The sequence below is a fragment of the Serinus canaria genome, chromosome 4A (assembly GCF_022539315.1).
Source record: "Serinus canaria isolate serCan28SL12 chromosome 4A, serCan2020, whole genome shotgun sequence".
Classification (NCBI taxonomy): domain Eukaryota; kingdom Metazoa; phylum Chordata; class Aves; order Passeriformes; family Fringillidae; genus Serinus; species Serinus canaria.
The window spans coordinates 10,034,995-10,055,894 of NC_066318.1; the positions used below are offsets into that span (position 1 = coordinate 10,034,995).

Sequence of the window (20,900 nt, forward strand, 5' to 3'; positions counted from 1 at the left end):
ATGCTGCAGTAAGTATCCATTAAAGCTTTACACACCACAACCCAACAAAGATTTTGATCATATCCTCACATTGCAGAGCAGGAGATTTGGTACAATAGGACATCTAAAAGAATGCAAAGGAACTACTGCTGTACATTGCCTTCAGCAGCAGCCAGTTTTACCAAAACCTCAAATGTTTGGAGACAAACATTTACACCAAAGCCCAGCCAGCGCACGTGAAGGAGTCAAAATCAACTCCCATCTTCATGTGCAGCCATTTCCTCTACCATGAACAAAGCCAGCGAAGCTCCTGTGGAACTTAAGATGAACAAATACAGCACCTGTATTTGTACATTATTGCTTGTACATACAAATACCTGCTGTATTTGTATGTACAAGCAATAATGACTTGCTCTTCTCCATTCCAGACCACCAGGGATCTGCCTGGCTATATGGTAAAGCTACATCAAGACAATAAAGCATTAGCTATAAGATGACTACAGCATTTTTCAATTCACAACTATGAGTCAATCAGAATACTAACCTGGAGGAAATAAACACATCTTTAGTAGAAAAAAATTGCAGATTTATTTTTATTATACTTACCAAAACATTAAAATAAATAAATATTTTCTCTTCCAGATACAACACACCTACTTAAAAGAATGGGAAATTATAATTTTGTTAGTCCTAGCTTTATCTTAGCTAGCATATGTGTAACAAGTATAAATAGTTTTATAGACATTTTCCTTCTCAAACCTCTATGTGATCACTATTTCTGAAAAACTACTTTAATTAACTTCATCCTCTGATGAAATCTACCAGGTACTACTCTTTATTAATAAACATCTTAATCATGGACTAGTACAAGCATAAGAAACAAGAAGAACATTGCCACCTAGCTGTTTCAGCAGTGCCCATAAAGGATGGCATGTTCAGCTTACACCTCTCAAAAACTACAGGGAAAATCAGTCCATATAAAAAATGTAGAAAGGGATGCCTAAAATCATGGGGCAAGGCTAAGTTTCTGTCACTTTTATTTTATGAGCTCTAAAAGAAGGTGGTCACAAAGCACATGAATTGAAAGACTGGTATTTTCTAGGCAAATGTAAGAAATGCCACAGCAGAAGGGCATCCTGCCCTGCCTCACAATGCAGCAAGAGCAAAGGACAGCATCACAGAACTGGCACATCATCTGCTCGGCAGCTGTGTGTTCCAGCTCCGCAGCCTCGAGCTCATGCCTTCCAAAAGCATTTGGTAGTTTCTCTGAAGCTCTTCAACCTGATACAATAAATTTAGGGAGCTAAAGTAGTACTTTAGTAGTACTGAGTAAACAGAAAAGGGGACTGAGCTTCTGTATAGCTGCAGTGCTTCAGATGGTGATTTGATCTCCCCATGGATGAACTTTATCACCTTCTTTCTAGATTAATGCCATTTTTTGAAGAATGAAACTATGCTATGTCTTGTTAGAAAGTAATGTGTGACATGACAAAATGTCCAATTTTCACAATGCAGATAAAAACTGTCAATTTACCTGGAACTACTATGAATTATATTCATCTGATATAGATATGCCAAATAACTAGTTACATATATTAATTGATAATTATATAGAGACTCTCAGAGATAAACCCCCAGAAATTAATTTAAGACAAAGCATAAGCAAAGGAAAAAGCTTTACACTGCCCAAAGAACAGCACTAGTTAGAGTAAAAAAGCACACACCAGAGTGTCACTAGTGTCACATCATTGTCTTTTGAAGATTAAACATGTACAAAGAACTTCAAAACCAATAAAAATTAAAGACACTCAGTAAAACTATGTTAATCACTTATGCAAGCTCCTTAAAAAAAAATTTCTTCTCCTTAACAATTCTTGATTAAGAAGATTTTACATCTTCACCAATGGAAATTATACAAACTGCCATTAGTACTTAGAAGAATTAACTGCAAATATTATTTTTATGATGACACAACCTCTGCAGAGCTTAGCTTGCACAATAGACAGAAAATGAACATATCATCTCATCCCTGTACAAATTTTAGTCAGTCTTTTCCCATGAGCATTTAAATTTTGCATTCAGAGGTTTATTATTCATATTGGCCACCCGATACTTCTCGTGTGCTTATCAGGTATTAAATGAGGGTATAATTTATGCAAATAATTGGAAACCAGCATGAGCTCCTTACTCCATCACTCCCAGTCCTTCCTTATCTCTGTCCCATAATTATAAGATTACAGAGTGAAATTTGCTTAAAATTATTCAAAGGTTTCAAGCTGAAATTATTCTATCAGATGTCCAGAGGCAGATACAAGATAAAGCTGACCAGGGTTCTGGAGGAAATGGAGTGTTTCACACCTACCCCTTCTCTTTGGCCAGCCTGTGAGCACACATTCCAACCAGCCACAGAAACTGCTGTCACATCTGGCAAGTCAGAGCCAAGGCAGATAAAGAACAAAAGAGCAAGGATACCCTGGAGACTGCTGGAAGAAACTCGGACTGCTCCAGGGTATTTTCATGATGAATAAAAGATCATAGAAAGAAGATCTGGCACCTCAGATGTAACAGTGGATAAGACACAATCTGCAGGAAATCACCTTTATTTCTTTTGTCTTTAGAGAACAAAAAATAAAAATGGTTAACCTGCATTTAGCCCTTCTGTGTCTAGACCTGAACCTACAAAAAGGTAAGCAAGTGTTCTCTTAGCACAGTACACAGCATTTACCCTCAGAAGAAGAAAGTGCCAACCCATTTTGAAAGGATACTGGAAAAATAATACATGGCAAAGTTTCCATGTACAATATGCTTTTGAACAAACATATATATACACACATACATATGTAATAAACAGATTATAGTCAACTAAAAGCAAAACACTAATGGTTTAAACTTCTTTTCAATGATTCCTTTCGACACGAAGGAAACAGATGGTTGTTAAACAAAATCTGACAAACTACCACACAATTGCCACTGAATTATCAATTATGTTTATTATATCTTTAAGGCCATCCAGGAAGGATGCTCCCCTGACTCTTAATTTCTCTAGGCCACGTGCCCCTGTTTCTTACTTTTACAACCATGTCAAGGTGGGTGAGTCTAAAGGAAAGGAAAAAATTTCACAGCCTTTAATAAAAGAAACAAAATGTATTTTTGTGTTTCAGTCAATTGCCATCAGTACCTATATGGTACCTATATACTGATTTTTCCTGATTTGAACACTAAAAATAATATTCTATGTTCATAGCATCATATTCATGTATCACAATAAAGAAAAAAAACCCAAATTATTGCACTGTTCAAGCTTTTCCAGAAGAATGTCCAAGAGAAATAACAGAAATTTTCTTGTGAATTTTTTTTTTCTGGAAACACTGAATTAATAATAAATCCTTTCTTTACTCCAGCAGATAAAATAATTATGTCCTAACAAATTTGTTTACCTGGATAACAGTTCTATTTAGATCCCTCATAATCATCTGGTTCATAGTTACTTGAATCAGTATTTTAGATTTGCTGTGATGGTCTTGCTTAATCTGTTCTTACAGGTTTTGCTGACTCACATTTTCAAGCATTCTGAAAAGTTTGTCTAGTTTGCACAGTCCAGCTGTAGGTGACAGGTAGAAGAAAATTTCTACATTGTGTAAGAAAATAGGATGGCCTTATATTTAAGAATGGTTCTTACAGATGCATTTCAGCTATTTCATACTAACACTAGCAGGGCTTCACAGAAATTAGGGTGCTGCATCAAAAGCAACTATTGCTTCTTCACAGGGCTTTGGACACCTGCAGATCTAAGAGGTACCACAGCTTCAGGCCAGAAACCAAGGCTCACCTCAAGTCACACTATGATCCACTACACCAAAGGAGGGAGAAGGAAACTGCATTTTCACTTCAGTATCTCTGTTTTCCACAGACACCATGGGCACTCCAAACTTCCCACATGGCTGCAGGCAAGAGGTCACACAACTGCCAAAGAAACCATTTATCAGCTGATCAACAGACTGACCTGGCAATGTCCCCATCTATGATACAACTGCAATAGTGGTCCTACAGATGAGCCAGGCAAACAAGGAAAACAGCCCAAGACTTACACAAGAGTCAGAAGAGCGTGCCGTCAGATGGCAAAATAATAAATTATTTTGCCATGTGAAGGCACGTGGGTTTCAAACATGCCCCCTATTGTCCATTCTGGGTGTCTGATAATCAATAGTGAAGAAAAGGCACTTTTTTCACTGCTGATCCCTGGGTATCATACTCAAACCAGAACACTATTGAATTGATTGGGTAATATATTATTGAATTTCAAAAAAGAAAGGCTGGAAATTAGGATTGTGTGTGATTATGTTTTTCAATGAAATGGTGGAGAAAATAATTTCTTCAAGGTTTGCAACTTCTGGTTCATTTTCCTTTCATTTCAACTCTCAAGACTTACCACTGGTCTTGGAATACCAAGTGGCATCACAAACTTAAATGAAAAGCCCTTATGGACAAAGCAGCTTCTCAGGCTCAATGGAGGACAGGATTTAGACTCCCTGTTTGGGAAGTTATCTACAAAATAAAGCAATTACCAGGTCTTCACTCCAATTATTGAGAGGTGATACAGGTTTCATGAGTCTCTTTTCTACATAAACTTTGGCTGTGATACTGCTTCTCAAGACTTACTTAGAAACTAAAACAAAAGCTGAAACCTAATGCAGAGGAAGCAGACAAGTTTTTAGTGCACAGTCCTGAAATACTGAACATTTTATGGCAGGTAATACTGGTTTTTTGTTGTTTCTATTAATGAGATATTCCTACCCCAAAAGAAAAAGAGGAATTCAGGGGAGACAAATACTCATCAATTACTCTTACACTGTCACTCTAAGGACAGCTGCAGATATTGACAAAGGAAAAGGTATTTTATATGGCACCTGTTTTGTCAGGAGGGAGTTGGGGGATGAGGGGTGGAAAGTGACCTTTGAGTACAATTCATTGGATAGACAAACACTTGAAAGGCTTCAAGGCACCACATGTATACAAGTCTGCATGCACAAAGTCTGTCTACTCTTAGAAAAACAAAACTGTTAAATTTAGGATTTGCAAATAATTACAGGAAACCTGCAAGTGTTTTGATCTGTGGCAGGATTTTATTTACATCTATACAGCTTCAAAGAGCTGTCTCAGCTTCCTCTGAACTAATGTCCAACTGCCTGGTTTGGTTTGGGCATCTCTTGCTTTTTTTCCCCTTTAACTCTGCCTTAAGAATTTTTAAACACATAAAACATGTTTAAGCATAGCTGTCACAATATTTTCCTCTCAAAAAGCAAACAGTTCTAAATCTCTCTCTAAAACTACCAGAGTATTAGGGTCTTATGCAGCACCATATTTACAACTTCTCAGTCAGTTCTTTTTTTAAAGATAAAGTTGATACCGTATAACTTAGCTCCACCATTCAAGACTGAATTTCCATATTAGGATGTTTCACTTAGCCAATAGTCTTAGGAAATCAGTATCTTAGGAAAATGCATTTTGGAGAATTTGTTTCTCCTCAGACCAAAGAACCCAAATATTTTCCCTGACTCTAAGATGAGAATGTAATTGGCATTGCACTCTACTACTGGTACATAGTATCAGACTGAGCAGTAATCCAAAACCTTAACATCTGACAGGTACACAAAGAAAACAGGAATTATTGTATGAATTTTAATACCTATGTTCACAAAACACCACATAAAATTCCCCAATGTTTGCAGTATAGGTTAAAAAAAACCCCAGCAAAACCAAATGTTGGGACGAAAAGTGAGGCTTATCACGAAGTTATGAGAATTGATGAAACAAAAATTGAAACAAACATCAAGTATGAAAAAAAGTATGAGAAATGTTTTTGTAGAAAAAAGGGCATAATTGCTTAGACAAAACTGAAACAAATATGAGCTAAGAGATGATTATAAGCAAACAAGCAGAAGGCTGACAAGGACGTGGGCCATTGTGACTTCCATAATGTAAAATTAAAAGCTGATAAAGACTGAGAATACCTTTTACAGTTCTGTAGGAGGGCTTTTACTAATTGGAAGGCAGCTACTGTCTGCCCCCAGTCTGCCAGAAAACAGAACCAAATATTTACTACTTTACTGACATTTTAACAAATTTAAAAGATGACAAACGTGTTGTATTTGTGTTCATACATTTTAATTCTAACATGCAAATAGAAACAAATGTTTAAGATGTACATAAATTTTTTTTTCAGCCTAAAAAGAGTCTGTTAAGTTAATTTTTTTCCCACTGGAATCAGGAAATAGGAATGAAAGCTCATATGAAGAAGACTGTTTTGCAAAAACTTCCACCTTTAGAGTTGTAAAGAGAGATTCAAAATGGACTATGGACTAGATGACCTCCACTTAAAAAATTAAAATAGGAGATGTGGGAGGAGGAAAATAAAAACTCTGTACTTCCACATCATCCAAATATCTACTATTGAATCGCTATAACTTAAACAACAAATACAGTTGGAGAAAAGAAAGTCATAGGAAACAGATTCAACCTGAGGGAGAATGACAATTCCTAAATTCTTGATTATTTGCTGTGGAGAAGAGTATGCACACTCCCTGAAGATACACTGTCCATGGCAGCTGCCTTCCATCCTACCAGGCTACCAGAACTACAGTGCTGTTCTCTGCACACTAGAGTGCACAAACTTGGCTTTTTTTCCTAGAAGTGAAGTTGCCCACTGCTCACAAGCTCAAGCTGATTTCCAAAACAACAATTCGTTTCTCTGGAGTGTGTAGGAAGATCTAACAAACATATAATTAAAAAACTCAGTGTAGATTGAATGAAGAAATGGTTGATGTGTTGGTCTTAACCATCTTTTGTGCTAGTTTGTCTACACCCCATTTTAGAAGGATACCAGGCACATACCTTGGCTAACATTTGAGAGAGAGTTCAAAACTAAAGTCTCTAGATTTCATTGCATGTTTACTGACTTACAGTTAGTGGTTCTTAGTCATACTATAACTCAAGAAAACCCAAAATATACTATCAGAAGTGAGGCATCCAGTAAAAGGTGTCATTAGCTACTCTTACACACTATTCCTAGTGACCTCCAAACTGTACAATGCAAAAGACTGCCCAAATTACAAAGCCAAGCATAAGGCAAGTAAAACTTCAGTTTTACCATGGAGCTTAGAGCACAAGTGATGCAAAAATATCAGCCTGATTCAAAAAGAGAGTACAAATTCATCATTGTTGGGTGGTACATTTCTTTTAAAGTGGAATATTATGACAACTGAAAATAAAGTCTCTATCCATTTCCAAATGATGCTGAAAAATCACTTCAGCTGTTATGCCGTTATAAAAGCAACATATCAATCATTTCCCAGTAATACTGCACTTGATTCAGTACCAATGCCAGCTATATGACTCCCCTTAAGTACATCCAAGTACTCACAGTTTCACTTTATGATCACTAATTTTCACTATTTATTAGCAGCATATTCAGTTTGTGATACTAAGACCTGCTGTTTCTCCCAGGAAAGCTAGCACTCCATGGCTGAAAGCTACAAATACTTACTTTTCCCTCTTATCCAAACCTGAAAAATTTATCAGCATTTTTAAATGTAGGAATAATAGCTCAAAAGTCCATTGCCTCAAGAACTACACAGATAAGACTTACCTTTAAATTTCATTCAAAAAATACCTTTAAACTCCACTCATTCATCTTACCATTGCAAATTGTGGCTTCAATTCCATTAGACAAGTTGAAGAAAAGGTAAAATTGTTGTGCAAAAACCAAACTCAAAGCTTGGATTGTTTTAAAGATTCAGAACAACTTGTTGCAAAGTTTCTTTCATCATGCTACGAACACCTTTTACTATGGAAGCAATTTTTATCTGATATCCTTTGAAATTGTTTCATATATATGACTGCAAAGGAGGAATTAACTGATTTTAATTAATTTCTTTTTCAGTGAAATAAAATTCCAGCAAGTCCACAGTATTGAGCAATCAAATGGACAACTGTCATCTTAAATACCATTCATTACAAAGCACTAATTTCTAGGAGAATTATGTTCTTTAGCTAATGCTATCCATCCTTAGATTCATAATTTGAATGAATGATCATTTATTTAGAGGCACATTGTCCAAATATAGGAATGTGTACTCTACAACTATGCCTTTGCTCAGATCAGAGGTACACTAACAGCTGGACCTGTACACTAAACTGAACCTTCCTGTGTCTGGCCACCATCTCTACCATCAATGAAGAGTATCCAGGTCAAAAAACCATTCCTTGTTTATGGGTTTCTTAGAGAACTGCAGTCCAGAAGCATGACACTGAACTAGAACATCCATTTTTTTGATCTGGTATAGAAAACCCTATGTCTGACCCCCATATTATCCTATTACTCATGCAAAATTTTTAAACTTCTTGTCCATAGTAAAGAACTTCATCTAAGCTGCTCAGGGAATGTCAAGAGAAAGATTTAGAAGAGGTATCTTTAGTCTTTTAGTCATAACTAAGAAAACACAGAAGTGGATGCATACTTGGCATTGCAGATCTCTGATTCTAAAAATAATTCCCCACCCACCCACAATCTTCTTGGAGAAGTTTACAAGTTGACCCAAGAGTTTAAAATTGCTACAGAGCATTTATGTTTTTCTAAAATTCTCTTTATAAAGAAAGCCTCCATGTAATAGAAAAACCATGGAGAGAGTATAGATTTAGGTCAGCTTTGCTGCTTTGAAACCTACAAGGGTAAGACCACAAGCAGGACACAACTGCCTATATTTGAATTTGCAACAGGCACTTGGTACTTTACAGTCCTGCTTCAGAAACTGTTCTGCTAAAAAATCTGACACCTGACTATTTAGAGCTATCTTACTCTGCCACTGCTGGCTATCCACCTTAGAGATCCTAAGGGATCTTCCCAAACACCACTGATGGCTGTGTGGAAGGAGGGAAGAACTGGAGAGGATAAAAAGGCACCCAAGAGGGGAGAACATTCCTGCACTGGAGAGAGGGCAATGCACCATCAGAGATGACTGGAACAGATCTCTCAGACTTCTAAGACCAAGCAGCAGAATCAGATAAAACAGAGCTGCTTTATTTCCCCATTAACTGTATACCAGAAGGGGAAAAGTAAATTTGGATATCATCTGGGAATCCTCAGAAACTGTACATAATAAATTACACTGCAGGGAGTGTCATCTACAGATTGCCCAAAACAGACAAATTATTTCAGCAAGCAGGAAACAACAAATCTTTATTTCTACTAATTCTGTTATCATTGCCCCTTAGGCCTATACAGCTCATCTACTGTCCAATTTTAGCTGTGTGCTTCCCCAGAAAGATAATCTTTCTGAAACAGTGTCCTTTCCTGCCCTTCTTTTTCTTTAAATATGCAAATCTCATCCCATGCAAGAAAAAGCATTGAAACATTTAAAAGGGCTAAAATACTCAGTCCTGCAAATGATAGATTTTTCTAATGAGCACTACTTAGCAGAGAGCTCAATTTGAAATGCTATGGTAGAGAAAGTTTGTTTTCCCATTAGTAATGAACTGTGCCTTTGTACTCAAATGGAACAAGATGCTCAGCTCCCAGGATAATCATCAGAAGAGCTCGTTTTATTCTGCAGACAAAGTAGATACCATACTTAAGGTTTTGTCCCTAGGAGCTGAAACCATAACAGAAGACCAGTTTTGTTAACAGTTTAAGGAAATAACCTTTTAAAAGTTTCCATAATACAACATTATGACCTAAAGCAATTTTGATCCAAGTTTCCTGTGGTCATAATCACCTTCATGGTACATATAGTTGTTTTCTCATCTATTAAGAGCCTTGTAATTCCACAGCCCTTTTATGTTGGAACACTAAATCAGCTTTGGAGGGAAATTTTTGCACCAATGCAAACAACTTCTGTTAATAGGCAAAATGCTATTTAAGCCTTCTAGTGCCTACAGACAACAGGCAACAGGCATCAGAAAACATTTCTGACCCCCAGGCAAAACATCAGGGAAAAACCAAAACAACAACTATGAGGTTTTTTTCTTAATTACAATGAGATGTCTGCAAATTCAGGGTATAACAGCCTTAAACTGATCTCACTCATCCTCAGTACAGGAAATTAATACTAAAGTTGTTTCTGCATATCAGTTAATAGTAAATAGACATTTACTGGAAGGATTTTTGAAAAGTGCCTCATTTCTACTTCTAATTTATTTCAAAACTTTGTCATTTATTTCCATTAATACATTATCCAAACAATAATCCAGAAAGTTGGTTCCAGATTCATCATCCTCCTTCACTTCTCTCATTCTCATCACAAGAAATCTGAGGAGGGGGTCACAGTTCATTGAAAATAAGCAAAACCATGCATACACCAAAACATTCCATCTCCCCTCACAAATCACAGCAGCCTCAGTGGTCAGTGTGAAGATGGGTCAGAGAACTGTAGAATTCCCAAACTGGAAGAGACCTACAGGGATCATGGAAGTCCAGCTCCTGGCCCTGCACGGGGACACCCCAGTGATCACAGCCTGGGTCTCAGGACACCGTGCCAACTGCTCCTTCCTGAACTCTGGCAGACTTGGTGCTGTGACCTGGGGAGCCTGCTCCAGGGCACAGCTCCATGGCATTAAGGTGTCCAACACACCTTTACAGTTTTCACTCTAATGGGACCCAACAAAGACCCTCGGGAAATCTCAGCCCTTGTTCTACAGAAAACAACCTGAGCCACAGAGCACACAGCTGAGCCATCAGCACCCTTTCTTTTCAGCCCAAGACAACTTTCTTTTCTGGGAGAAAACTGGAAATATTTTTCTAACTACCTCCCAAATCTATTAGGAATGCTGTTTTTGTTTTTTTTTTTTTTTTTTTTTTTTTTTTTTACAAAATACCTAAAAAGCATGTAGACATACAGATATACTTATGATAATCCAGTAACAAAAGAAGAAAAAAACCCCAAAACCCTACACTTTACCTTTTCTCCTCAAGTTTCTTACCATTTCTCAGAATGAAACAGTTGGCTTAAAACCTTCAAGAAATGGTGACACCTAAATGCAAGTGGAAAATTTAAAACAAAACAACTCCACCTAAAGAAGAGAACAGAGAAGCACAACTCCAAGCTGGAGCAGTTCACTGTTAATTTATCAATGGATATCATAATTCAATGCTACTTCTAGAAAAGCTGTGAAATTAAGGCTTTTACTGACCCTGTTGCCACGAATCTTCCCATGAGATTTGACATAAACAGAAAATAAACCAGAAGTTAATTATACAGAACCCCGTGGTAGTCTAACACAAGCTCAGAGGTAGAGGAAGCACATGTACATGTCACTACAAATATTTACACAAGAAGTGCAGTGTTTGATTACATCAGTCAAGGCAAATTTAGAATAGTTCAGATTTGCCAAAAGCATTTTGCTAACAATTGGTATCAGTGGCATGAGTCTTCCCGTGGCAGCCTACCTGGAACATGACAGCAAATGGGGAACACCCCTGGCCTTTTCTACTGCTCTGGTCACACAGCTTCCTTCTCCTGCTCCACCTCACCTCACCTCCTTGCTCTGCACCCTTTTCAAATCACCTTCAGATACTCAGTTTTGCTTGGTCCTAGAGGAGCAGCTGGTTTCCTTCTCTTACAATTTATTTCTCACCTATCCTTTCTGCCCAAATCTTTCCTAAATGATGCCCAACATTTCTCTGGTATCATTCCATCACACTGAAAGAAGCAGGTAGAGCTCTCTGTGGAGAGACACTGAACAGCAGCACTCTACTAAGAGCCATTTCCCTTTGATTTCATTCCATGGTTTTTACTCCCATCTCCTACTTCCCTTGGTATTTTCAAATTAGCTTATTAATTCTGAGGAGAAAGGGTGACTGTAGATTTGTATTGTAACATTGAATAGAAGAGTGATTGTTGATTGAGGTTTTTCCTTTTAAGGATGTAGGCAGTTTGGGTTACTTTTTAGATAGAGGCAGATCTCCTCCAGAAAAGTATAACTATTTTCATACACAGAAAAGTGCTGATATAAATACAATGAAAAAAAAAAAACCCCAAAATCTAGAAAACATTCAGTTTCATTTGGAAATAAAGACAACTACTAAGGGCGCCCTGGTACTATAACCATGCCCTTTCACACAAAATATTGGGCTCTCAATAGCTGTATTTTATTTAGAAGTACATCTTTAATATTCTTCCAGTGAAATATTTTAAATGAATATGGTGCTTATGTTAGCAGACTATTTTGATGCACTTACTTTGCATTTGTGACTTAATCTGCAGCCCTACACTTATCCCTTAGGTGTGGCAATCCCCACTGTTAAAAAGGCAGAGCAAAACAAAAAAGCTGAACACACTATTTAAGCAATCTATTTCAAACAGATGTCAGAGACACATTTTATTATTTTTAGATCAGACCATTGATCAGCAAGATGATGAGCAAAGAAAAAGATCTGCTAACCTAAAATGTGTGACTCCTATTTACTCTCCAAGTTCAATCAATAAGGTAAAACATAACTAAAATATGAAGAGCCATGGTTTGATTTACTGCTGCTTCTCAAGTTCTGGTGTGAAATCCACCATCACATGCTAGAACTGTTTATACTTCACTCACTATCACTTTGTCATTATATAAATATACATTACTTATGCAAAATTGGTTCCAGATTTTCAAGCTCAGACGAAGGTGCTGGACTTTCCTGGCTGACTGACCCAGCTGAGCTCTTGGTGCTTATCCTCAGACATTGGCTGTAAACACCCTGCATGCTGACCACAGCTGCTATGATGGAATAAGAGCTTGCAAACCCTTGCTCACAGCTTCTGTTAAGAACTGGTACACACTGGAAAGATTTCATGCCCTTTAGCTATCTACAAACAAAAGCACACGTGAAGAAGGAACAGAAATACACATTTCTCTTGTGTCATTCCTGTATTTGACTTTGAGTAATTTCTTTTAAAAATGAGAGCTTGTCTCCATCTGATAACAAGGTAGACAGTACACTTAGCACCCAGCACGCTGATGTTTACTGAAATGTCAAAGGTTACTCATTAAGCATGGGACAGGAATGACTAACACTTCCAGGGCTCCATTTGTGTTGGTTTGATGATTTATGGCACGGCAGTAGTGAGCAATGATAAAACACAATATAATTGTATGCCTGCAAAAAGTTCTGAACATAGAAAACCTAAGACAGGTTTTTAAATCACAAGTAACATAAACACCTACGATCCAGCAGTCATATTCTGAGACTTAGGAAATAAATGTAACTTTTAATTTTTGATTATTCTTATTAATTTGAGCATATGGTCTACATTCAGTGTAACAGCATGTATGTGTATATATATATATATATATATATATACATATACACACACACAAGGTGACTTCCAGCATCTCTCAATTTCCATACATCTGCCATTTCTACATACAGTTACAAGTCTGAAAGCACAAAAGGTGATATGGCAAATATCTAACAGAACTCCAAAGTGGCTCCATTCAATACCCAATCACACAAACTCAAGAAATCCAACATGTAGGTTCCATATTCAGCAGAGGAGAATACACAAGTCTTCAACATCTCAGTTCTCCAAAATAAATCCCATCCTCACTGCCAGCTGATGAATCTGTTACATTAAATTTTGACTCTTCATCAGTTCAAGAGAAAAGGGAAACATGCTGAGTTCAATACAGAAGCTTCAACATCAAGCCACAGAAGAGACAAAGCTTTAGCGCTGGCAGGAAGTGAACTGCTTCTGAAAGCTTGAAAAGAAAAGAGCTTCCTTTTCTTTCAGACTAACTGGAACTTTACCAGAGAAGCTTTGAAATTACCAGTTACTTACTGACAGATAATCAGAATCCAGCTAGACTGGCAACAAGAGCACTCAACTCACATGCCCAAACTGTGGAAAGGGCAGGTAGAGGCAAACATCCTTGGCTCAAGAAAATAAGGGAAAGAAGCACCAAAACTTACTCCATGTAAGTAAATAAAGATTACTCAGCAACATGAGAAATGCCTCATCTCCTTGCACACCAGAATGCTCTTCACAAAGTCATCTGTCTTTTTTCCCCCTTAGGGACTTTCTATGGAGATTAATTTTTATGCCTCGTTTCATTATTATTCAGGAAACTGCTTTAGATTTTGTGTTCAAATATAATACCAACAGTTAAGTTAGAAATTGCAGTTTTAGGATGCATTTCCTCCACCATTTTAGGACTCATTTCAACTTTTAAAACACCTTGAAATTACTCTGAATGCAGAAGTTACAAGTAAAGGAGTTTTCATCCTCTGGATGGTATTTTTTTCCTGACATTCAATTAACCCTGTATCACTGATATTAATATTTCAATTTCCACTAAAGTTGTATTTCTGGTGTTTTCTCGTTGCTCAAACAGGTTTTTAAATTTATTAAGGGTACATTAAGGTAAAACCAATGGCATTTAATATAGTGAATTAAATGAACAGGCAACACCTCCAAGCTATTAAAAAAAAGTAGAGAGCCATCTAAATTACTTCTCCTGTCAAGTATAAATACTAGTGACATTACTGTGTTGCATAATGCTAACTACAGCTATAATTTATACACAAGATACGCACGTTATAGTGCACCAAATTTCAAGATGTATGAAGGCTTTCAAGCAAATAAACAGGAAACACTTAAACATCAACAAATAAAAAAAGAGTTTTTCTCAAGTTAGATAGCAATGGCAGACTTTAGCTTCATCCACATGAACTGATTTTTAAGCCTACCAGTAAAGACTTTTTTTTTAGGAATTAATATTTATGTGGTTTCAGCCATAGGCAAAGATGGATGAGGACTGAAATCTGCTCATTTAAGTGTAGTCTCCTCATTATGAAATGCAACAGAAGAGTCCCAAGAACAGGCTTATCAAAATGCCAAGATAAGAATGTAACTAATATTTCCTTTTTACTAAAGCAGCATCAAAATCTTACTTTCCATCCAACAGAAGTACCATTTAACATAATTTCCCTCTTATTTTACTCATAGAGATCAACTGACACATAGCACATTTCTGTCTCTTTCTTCATTAATTGTTTGATTCACAGAAAGCAGAACAAGGCCGAGATACATGTTGGATAATCATTTTGGAGGAGACAACTAACACTGGCAGTTCTATCATAGTCTAAAATCTACAGCTACAGCTGTACTACAGAATAATTCTGTGCATCTGTAATAGCTCAAATATTACTGTGCTGTGTCCTTGGTCAAGAAACCACAAGAAGTCAGTCAGTAAAATGGCAAGCTGAGGGAGGGACAAGTCTACCTTTAACTGATTTTAATAAAGTTTGAAGTACTTATCAGTACTTCAGCAAAATGCTCAATCTTTTAAAAGAAGTATCTACCTGGTAAAATAATGATGATGCTCTTGGTGAGCATCACTGAGAAACCAGGGAGATGCAAAATCCCTCAGTGATGCAGTGCTGGTCTGGCAGATCTATGGAAAGGTTGATAGGCTGGTAGCTGGCTGGTCTATCTGCCACCACAGGTGAGAGATTTGCACGCTTCCTAAAGTTAGATACAGAGCTTTGTGTTCTCTAGTGGGATTCTGACTTTGTCAGCAGTTACAAACCAGCATCGTAGAGAAACGGAGCTGGTGATGAACAGAAGGTTGGATAACCACCTGTAACTTATCCTTATCAATAGAGTGTAAGGCTAAATCAACCTCTACAGGAGAGCAACAGAATCACTTTAACACGTGTCCACCTAGGATTCCACACAACCTTACATCATAAAAATCAGAAACTTTTTGTAACCATGGTATTTTTTCTGAACCAAAACCTTCACAAGTCTTAGCTTCAATGTGGTTTTCCCAAGCACAGCACCCATTTGAAGTTGTGAGACAAGAATGATTTTTATTCATTCATTGGAAAGGACTGTAGTCAAATACTGACATCAACAACAGGGACTTAACAGGATAAGGGGTAATGGTTTCCAGCTGAAGGCGAGTCAATTTAGATTAAGGAAGATGTTTTTATAGTATAGGTGATGAGACACTAGTACAGGCTGCCCAGAGAGGTGGTAGAGGCCCTATCCTTGGAAACATTCAAGGTCAGGTTGGAAAGGGCTCAGAGCAACCTGATCTACTTGAAGATATTCCTGCTGATCGCAGGAGAGTTGGACTGGATGACCTTTAAAGATCCCTTCCAACCCAAACTATTCTATGACTCTATGAAATTCTCCTTACTCTTTTAATACTGTGATATTTATTGGTAATTTCTGCATGGGTTTTAGAAACTTAAGTTGTCGTCAACTTGTGTATGTAATGCATAAAAATCTTGGGAAATCTAAAGTTGGTATACTGGGATTATAACCAAATTTTAAAGGTGAGCAAAGGACAGGTGACAAAGCAAACACTGTATTTCCTTTCCTTAACTCATATAAAGGCTGCATAAGTATTACAGTACTTCATGCACCTACCACTTTAAAATACTAAAGAAGCCAAACAGATTAGTGACTACAATACATGAAGTTGCTTCCACCAACAATTACCAAACTACAGTTTGACTTGATCCTATTTTCACAACTTTGAAGGCAAAAAATTTTGGACCTCAATCAGGTCTGGGCCTTTAGAGAAAGAGCAAAACTGTATTGTCTGTCTGGTCTCACAAAAGTTATCATTAACTCAGTTGTGCTGAACTGTCAAATGTAATCAACAGGCACATCTAAATGAACAAGTAGCAGAAAAGAAAACAGAAACACATGAATTTCAGACATAGTTCCATCACCAGTTTATATATGGACTCTAAAACATTTCAAAATCTAGTCCCATACAGCCATTGTGAGATACGGGCAGTCATTGTGACAGAAGCAAAGACAGGATACATCCTTCTCTCAGTCTGGAAAATGGGAACAAAAAATATTCCTGACCAAATGAAGAGGGCTGTGCTCCCACATTCAAAGCCCTGAGATTGTGATAAATTAAGCAGCATTATTCTTCTTACATTTTTCAGATTAAGATCATTTAAAAATTAAATGCATACCGTTTAGACCTCATGAATCACATTGAAATAATGTCCTGTCTGCTCCAATTAACATCAACACCAATCCTCTAAATTTCCTATCTCAATGGAAAGAAGGAAGTATACATCTACCTGTTCCTAAGCCATTACTGCAGAGCAGAACGTTGCACACCTCCATATGAGACTACAGGCACACGTGTGAGCAACCAGGTAATTTTTTCAGTTTTCAAAACTACCATTTTAACTATGATACCACATCAAAGGAGTAATAGATTTCCTTTGCCACAGTTTTCCTCAGATGACACTGCTTTTATAGAACTCTGAAAACATTTCAATGGCTTTTTTACACATAAGCCATCAATACAATATGTTCACTTACTTCCACATCTGACTACACAAAGTGTTGAGAGTAGTAATTTGCATTACCATTTTCTTAAAAGCTGCCTTTAATAAAAATTCTCTCGTTTGCTATTTATACACATCATTTAAATACTTAAAATTTGGCAACTGAAAGGAACTGTTCTCTTTAAAATAAAGGATTTTTTTTCAGTATTTGAAATATAAATTTCTTGGGATCTTATTTGGTTTAGATTGAGGTTTTTTAAAGATCAGATATTCAGAGAAAAATTCTATTGGATATGTGTTATTTTGAAAACTTCAAACCATTATTTGAAACAAAACCGTGATTAAAAAAACAAACAAACAAAAAAGCACACCAGAAACGACAATAAAAATCACACAAGAGAGAGGTTCCTAAAATCCCCAGCAGTTTAGAGATTTGAGTTCTTAAAACAAACCAGCAAGGCAAAATCCCCAAGACACACACTTATATTAAAACTACAGAATCAACTTCTGATGAATTTATGTTATCAATATGACATCTATAAGGACAGCAGGCTAATGAGAAGACTGCATTTTGTCTACGAAAAAGTGTTTTGAGATTAATCCGCAGCATTAAGGGTCATGTAAAAAAGAAGCTTTGAAAAGAAACTATGGACAAGGAAGAAGAAAAGCTATTGGGCTGTGTCTCACCTTCTGATGCACAGCTCTTCCCCTACTACAGTTTATCTTGCTATCTGTGATTCACAAAGTGCTCACTACAACACCAGCAATTCCATACGTCAAATATCAAACTGCTTTACGTAAAGCTTCACAATTAACAGGTAAAATCCAGGCACTAGGAGTGGTGGGCGTTTGTTACTGCAAAACCTTTTGGAGACACAGAAGATGCCTGAGATGCTTGCCCCACCACACGGACAGTTGGTATTTATTTCCACAGTCAGTGTATCTGACTCGTTAATTATCAGGGAAGCATCAGCACAATCAAGATGGGTATCTACAACCTTTGAATATTGGGAAAACAATCAATAAAAGACTATCACTAGGATAGTTAGTTACTACACAGCCTAAAGAGGGAGCATATATTTAAGCCAAATAAAGGGGAAGGCGAGGACTTCTTGGCATAGATTTCAGTATTAAAAGACGTAAAGCGCGGATCTGCTAAGGTAAACGTGTTGCCATTCAGCACGGTAAGAGCATACCGTCAATACTACAGAGGCAGGCTCCTCACTATGTACCACAATCATATCCAGAGCTGGTCTAAGCATACACCAAGCTTAAACCGTCAGTCACGAGCTACAGCCGTAAGGTAGTTTAGAGAAAAAACAGCTGGAAGCAGCAGAGCAGTGTAGCGCCTGTACGTACACACGCCTTGACTAAAAGAGATTACCAGATCCCACAATCGGTGGCAGGAGAATACACGTTTAGCAGATTACGCCTGTGAGACATCAGGCTGCTCCATCCTCCAGCTGGGAGCGAGCGCGGTCCCGGTGCCCCGGCGGAGCCACCTCACCCTGCGCGCACCAGAGATGCGGCTTTTCATGTGAGCGGCCCGGGCGCTCCCGCACCGCCAGCGCGGAGCCGGAGCCCGGCCCCCGGCAGCGCCCCGCCTTCCGCCGCACCCCGCGGAGAGCCGCGCACCCGCGCCGCCGCCCCGCTCCGCCTCGGGCACGGGGAGCCGCTGCCGCCCGGGGCGATGGCACCGCGCCCGGGCGGTCAGAGCGCCGCTCCGCGCCGACACACCGCGCTCGGCAACCGCGGGCGAAGGAGCCCCCCTGCAGGCGCGCGGGGCGCCGGGGCTCAGCCCGCACCGCCCCGGAGCCCGGCAGCCGCCCGCCGGCACCGCCGCCCGCGCAGCGAACACGGAGCCGCACGTACACACCCAGTGCCATCCAAAAAACCCCTCCGGAAGAGCCCGGCGGCTCCCACGCCCGCGGGGCAAGGCTCCGCCGGCGGCGCCCGGCGCTCCCCTAGCCGCCTCGGCTCGGACGCCGCTGCCCCCCGCGAAACGCGAAGTTCGGGCGCCCGCGGCTCCGCTCCCGCCTCCCCGGCAAACTTACCGAGCGCGGGCACCGGCTGAACTTTCAGCAGCGCTCCGGCTCAGCCCCGCCGACGGCTTCGCCCATCGCCTCTAGGTGCGGTGCCCGCGCCCCGCTCCCCGGCGGCTGCGGCGCGGGCCAATATAAATCCACATCGCCGCTGCCGGCGGCTCCCCCGCAGCCCGCCCTGGCCCCTCCGGGGGGATGCGCCGGCTGCTGCTGCCGCGGCTCGCCCCGCAGCTGCCCGCGGCGGGCGCTGGGAGCCGAGGCGTGAAGGGATGCGGAGCCGGCGCGGCGCAGCCCCGCCGCTGCTGCCGCCGCCGCTGCTCTCCGGCGGGTGTAGTGTCAGCGGCGCCGCTCGCTCTCAGGGTGGGATTTTTCTCTTTTTTTTTTTTTTTCCTCTTTTTTTTTTCCCCTTTTCGGCTCCTCCGCTGTTAATGAGCATGCCCGGGAGAGCTGCGCAGGCGCCTTGCCCGCCGCCGCGCCTCGAGCCGCCTCGCGCCGACCTCGGCGGGCGAGGGCTGAGGGGGCGCGAGCGGCGGCGGGGCTGCCCCGCAGCGGGCGGCAGGGAGGGAAGGAGGGAATGAGGGGGCGCGGGCCGGGGGAGGGACCGGGCGGCGGCGGCTGAGGCGGCCCCGCCCGTGCCCGTGCAGGATTTGGGCAGAGTTCGGCAAGTCTGCGGCCAGGTGAGGCGGCTGCGCTCGCCCGAGGGAGGGATGCTGCCCCGGCTCCGCGGGGATTCGCCGCTCGTCCCGGGGAAAGGGAGCAAAGAACGCCCCAGCGGCGGGCCTGTGCCTTGGGATGTAGCGTGGAACACCTAAGTAATTTACCTTGCTCGGGAAATCAGACCGATAGTGCAATCAAGGCTTGGCAGAGGGACGCTGATTTATACAAGGTGCTTCAGCGGCTTTCCTTTCGCGATCTGAGTTCATTAAAGTGGGGATCTCCGGTGGCCACCTCAATTAACAGTCCCTGGTTTTAGTGGAGGGGAACTTCAGCTGGTGATTATCTCTATAATTTCATCATTTCTACACGGTTTATACTCAAGAAGGCATACAAGGAATAAAGGTTATTACCACCTGCTCTTTTCAGAACAGCTAATTCTGCAGTTGCACTTATTCGTAAAAATTTTGTGCTGAAGAAATGCAAGGAATTGGAAAAAGTGTGCCTCTGATGCTGGACCTGGCTCATCAGTCTGTCTCCATCCTGGTCTATGTTCACATGGATACTGCATACACATATCTATTAATTCCTAAAAATCACTGAGGTTATTTATGTCATTTAGCTTGTGCATTCAGTCCCAGGAAAACATTTTGAAAAAGCATGCAATTCACTATTGCTGTTACTTCTTTGTAAGTTTTGTAAGTTTTTTGTAAGTTTCTGCACAGACCACCCAAAGTGGAGTCCTTTTGTTTACTTTGTACTGTGCCCCAGAACGTACTTCATTCAGACAGTTAGTTTATGGTGTTTACATAAGTATTTGGGGAAAATAACAACTTCAAGGTATCTATATATCTTGGAATGTGTAAATAAAAAATAAAAAATTAGGTACAATCATCTGTTATTCTATACATTATTTTCATAGGAAG

General features: G+C 39.8%; 1 protein-coding gene across 1 annotated transcript in view; it reads right to left on the reverse strand.

Moving 5' to 3' along the window:
* TENM1 (teneurin transmembrane protein 1) overlaps window positions 1-19,419 on the reverse strand; it is a 301,248-nt gene extending 281,829 nt beyond the window's left edge. Inside the window, exon 1 of the mRNA XM_050974517.1 lies at window positions 19,333-19,419. The gene's annotated coding sequence lies outside the window, so the exon portion shown is untranslated. The remainder of the gene's footprint in view (window positions 1-19,332) is intronic.
* Between the last annotated feature and the right edge of the window lie 1,481 nt (window positions 19,420-20,900).